Below are 4,953 nucleotides of genomic sequence, written 5' to 3'. Positions count from 1 at the left end.
TCATATCTTCATATTTCAAAACCAATCATGCCTTCCCAACAGTCCCCCAAGTCTCAACTCATTTCAGCATTAACTCAAAAGTCCACAGTCCAAAGTCTCATTAGATAAGACAAATCCTGTCCACCTATGAGCCTGTAAAATGTAAAGCAAGTTAGTTACTTCCTAGATACAATGCAGGTACACACATTGAGTAAATACAGCCATTCTAAATGGGAGAAATTGGCCAAAACTAAGGGGCTACAGGGCCCATGCAAGTTTGAAATCCAGTGGGGCAGTCAAATCTTAAAGCTCCAAAGTGATCTCCCTTGATTCCGTGCCTCACATTCAGGTCATGCTGATGCAAGAGGCAGGTTCCCCTAGTCTTGGGCAGTTTCACCCCTGCAGCTTTGCAGGGTACAGCCTCTCTCCCGGTTGCCTTCATGGGGTGGTGTTGAGTGTCTGTGGCTTTTCCAGGTACATGGTGCAGTCTGGCAGTGGATCTACCATTCTGGGGTCCAGAGGACAGTGGCCCTCTCCTCACAGCTCCCTAGGTAGTGCCCCAGTAGGGACTCTGTATGGGGGCTCCCACCCCACGTTTTCCTTCTGCACTGCCCTAGCAGAGTTTCTCCATGAGGACCCCACCCCAACAGCAAACTTCTGCCTGGGCATCCAGGAGTTTCCATACATTTTCTGAAATCTAGGTGGAGGTTCCCAAACCCCAATTCTTGATTTCTGTGCATTCATAGGCTTAACATCATGTGGAAGCTGCCAAGGCTTGAGGCTTGCACCCTCTGAAGCCACAGCCTGAGCTCTATATTTGTCCCTTTCAGCCATAGCTGGAGTGGCTAGGATATAGGGCACCAAGTCCCTAGGCTGCACACAGTGCAGGGACCCTGGGCTTGGCCCAAGAAACCACATTTTCCTCCTAGGCCTCCAGGTCTTTGATGGGAAGGGCTGCCATGAAGACCTCTGATATGCTCTGGAGACATTTTCCCCATTGTCTTGGGAATTAACATTAGTTCCTTGTTACTTATGCAAATTTCTGCAACTGGCTTGGATTCCTCCTCAGAAATGGGATTTTCTTTTCTATCTCATTGTCAGGTTGTGAATTTTCCAAACTTCTATGCTCTGCTTCCTTTATAAAACTGAATGCCTTTAACAGCACCCAAGTCACCCTTTGAATGCTTTGCTGCTTAGAAATTTCTTCTGCCAGATACCCTAAACCATCTCTCTCAAGTTCCAAGTTCCACAAATCTCTAGGACAGGGACAAAATGCCACCAGTCTGTTTCCTAAAACATAACAAGAGTTACCTTTGCTCCAGTTCCCAACAATTTCCTCATCTCCATCTGAGACTACCTCAGCCTGGACCTTATTGTTCATATCACTATCAGAATTTTTGTCAAAGCCATTCAACATGTCTCTAAGAAGTTCCAAACTTTCCCACATTTTTCTGCCTCCTTTTGAGCCCTCCAATCTGTTCTAACCTCTGCCTACTACCCAGTTGCAAAGCCACTTCCACATTTTCAGGTATCTTTTCAGCAGCACCACACTCCCAGTACCAATTTACTATTATTAGTCCATTTTCACGCTGCTGATAAAGACATACCCAAGACTCGGCAATTTACAAAAGAAAGAGGTTAATTGGACTTACAGTTCCACATGGCTGAGGAGGCCTCACAATCATGGCGGAAGGCAAGGAGGAGCAAGTCACATTTTATGTGGAGGGCAGCAGGCAAAAAAGAGAGCTTGTGCAGAGAACCTCCTGTTTTTAAAACCATCAGATTTCATGAGACCCATTCACCATCGCAAGAACAGCATGGGAAAGACCCACTCCCATGATTCAATCATCTCCCACCTGGTCCCTCCCACAACATATGGGAATTATGAGACCTCCAAGATGAAATTTGGGTGGGAGCACAGAGCCAAACCATATCATCGCCCAAAGTTACTTATAGATTCAATGAAATCCCTATCAAATTACCAACATTATTTTTCACAGAATTAGAGAAAACAATCCTAAAATTCACATGAAACCAAAAAAGTGCCCAAATAGCCAAATCCTAAGCAAAAAGAACAAAGCTGGAAAAATCACAGTACCTGACTTCAAATAATACTACACAGCCATAATAACCAAAACAGCATGGTACTGGTCTAAAAATAGACACATAGGTCAATGAAACAGAATAGAGAACCCAGAAATAAATCAATGAACCTACAACCAACTGATCTTCTACAAAGCAAAAAATATGTATATATACACACTCGGGAAAGGAAACCCTTTTCAATATATGATGCTGGGAAAATTGGATAGTCATATGCAGAAGAATAAAACTGGACTCATACTTCTTACCATATACAAAAATTAATTCAAGATAAATTAAAGAACTAAATGTATCACCTGTAAGTATAAAAATCCTATAAGAAAACCTAGGAAAAACTTTTCTGGACATTGGCCTATTCAAAGAATTTGTTATCAAGTCTTCAAAATCCAAAGTAACAAAAACAAAAATTGACAAATGAGACTTAATTAAACCAAAAAACTTCTGCACAGCAAAAGAAACTATCAACAGAGTAAACACAAAACCTACAGAATTAGAAAACATATTCGCAAACTATGCATCCAACAAGGACTAATATCCAGAATCTATGAGAAACTCAAACAGCTCAACAAGAAAAAAACCAAATAACTTTACTAAAAAGTGAGCAAAGGACATGAACAAATATTTTTTCAAAAGAAGACATACAAGTGGCCAACAGACATATGAAAAAGTGCTTAAAATCACTAATCAGAGAAATGCAAATAAAAACCACAATGAATTACCATTCCATACTAGTCAGAATGACTATTATTAAAAAGTCAAAAAAAAAAACCCAAAACAGATGTTGGCAAGGTTGTAGGAGAAAAAAGGGAATGCTTATACACTGTTGGTGGGACTATAAAGTAGTAAAACCTTTATGGGAAACAGTATGAAGAATTCTCAAAGAACTGAAAATAGAATCACCATTCAATCCAGCAATCCCATTACTGGGTATATACCCAATGGAAAGAACTCATTATATCAAAAAGATACCTGCACTTCTTTCAGAATGATTATATATATATATATATATATATATATATATATATATATATACATTATATATATATATATATATATATGAACACTACTCAGCCATAAAAAAGAAGGAAATCATGTCTTTTTTGGCAACATGGATGCAACTAGAGGCCAGAATCCTAACTGAAATAACTCAAAAACAGAAAGTCAAATACCACATGTTCTCACTTATAAGTGAGAGCGAAACAATGGGGACACATGGATATACAGAGTAAAATAATAGACACTGCAGACTACAAAAGGTGGGAGGCCGGGAGCAGAGATGAGGGCTGAAAAATTACCTATTGGGTAGAATGTTCACTGTCTGTGTGATGGGGACACTAAAAGCCCAGACTTCACCACTATGCAATATATGCATGTAAGAAATCTGCATTTGTACCCTCTAAATTTATAAAAAATTTAAAATAAATAAATAAAACAAAAATAATTAAAAGAAGAAATTTAAGACAAAAGAGATACATGATAAGGTCAAGGTTAAATACAGAGTTAGTAGTGAAACAAGGCCTAATGTCCTATTTCTCAATACCACACTTTTCTTTGTTTTTCCTTTCTTTCATGTCAGACGGGTAATGTGCCAACCTCATAATAAGGTTGAGGGTGGCACATTTCACACATGCGTGTGAACACCCAATCATCATGCTCATGAACTACAAAAGGATCTACAACATTCTTTTTATCATATTACTTTGTTTTACACATTCCCAAACGAAGAGACAGTCTCCTTTATAGTCTGTCTAAATGCATTATTATTTAAAGAATCTGTATACCATCTGAAGCTGAACACCATCTGAAGCTGAATTCCAACTACACAGTTTCTGGAACAGAATGGCTTCTTTCATACAGGATGGCTGATCTCCAAACCCATATCTCAAAGCTATCAAGAGCAAAAAGAAACATCAATAGTCTGGAAACGTATCCCACCTGGGCAAGCACAAATTAAAGCCCCACAAGTAGGGGGTTCTCCTTGTCCCTAAGGGACTAGAAAGGAATTTCACTTTGCCTCATCCCTCTAGCTCTATTCCAACATTCTGGCACCTACAAACATTAAATATTTAATGAGCACCTATTATATGCTGGGCACTGTGCTACATGCTAGACAGTGAATAAGATATACAACCTCAATCCTCAAGGAGGTTGTCATCTGTGAGAGATGACAATTACAGGCAATTACAGTACAGTACATGAAGGGTTAAGAGTAAATCCATATTACCCTGAGACCACAGGCATCATCCTCTACTGACCAGGGAGAGAGGATTCAAATGGGAGGGGATTTGAGAGAAGAAGTAGTGGGAGTTCAATATAACCAGTGAGTGGAGAATTAAGCTATTAAATCACTCAATTCACTCAACTGGGAAAGCATCTAAACGAAATAATTGTTTTGGATGTTTTAAGTGATACATGATTTACTTCCAGGCTTTGGTAAATGCTTCTATAAACCTCATAATCACACTATAACGTCTCTGTTTTGTAAAGTCAGCTTTTTATACACTGAATTTACTTGAAAGAGACTTCTTGCTACACTTGTAAAAGACTACTGTATCACCTCCCTCTTCCCACTCTCTAATTAAGTTGTCAAAAAATGTTTTTCATTGTATTTGTTTTGGTTCTTAAAAAACCAATATGTAAGTCAAACAACATAGTTTACATATATTTCCATAACTGTCTTGCCATATTTTGTCACACCCACTAATCAGATATTTTCCACTCATCTCTCTGTTGTATGTGAAGCTGGCAGAAGACAATATTCTAAATTGCTTTCCAACCGCAGCACCTCAAGAGACTTAAAAACACATTAACCTCAGGCAAGATAACATGCTTTCATTTTGCAAGAAAATAAAACACTAATTATTGTCACAA

General features: G+C 38.8%; 1 non-coding gene across 1 annotated transcript; it reads right to left on the bottom strand.

Annotated features, from left to right (window-relative positions):
* Positions 1-3,652: 3,652 nt before the first annotated feature.
* LOC112132498 (small nucleolar RNA U13) lies at positions 3,653-3,755 on the bottom strand. The gene has a single exon (XR_002914263.1). It is a non-coding gene; the product is annotated as a small nucleolar RNA U13 (small nucleolar RNA).
* Positions 3,756-4,953: the final 1,198 nt, after the last annotated feature.

The sequence above is a fragment of the Pongo abelii genome, chromosome 11, assembly GCF_028885655.2.
Source record: "Pongo abelii isolate AG06213 chromosome 11, NHGRI_mPonAbe1-v2.0_pri, whole genome shotgun sequence".
Lineage (NCBI taxonomy): Eukaryota > Metazoa > Chordata > Mammalia > Primates > Hominidae > Pongo > Pongo abelii.
This window is presented reverse-complemented; position numbering and strand designations above follow the sequence as displayed.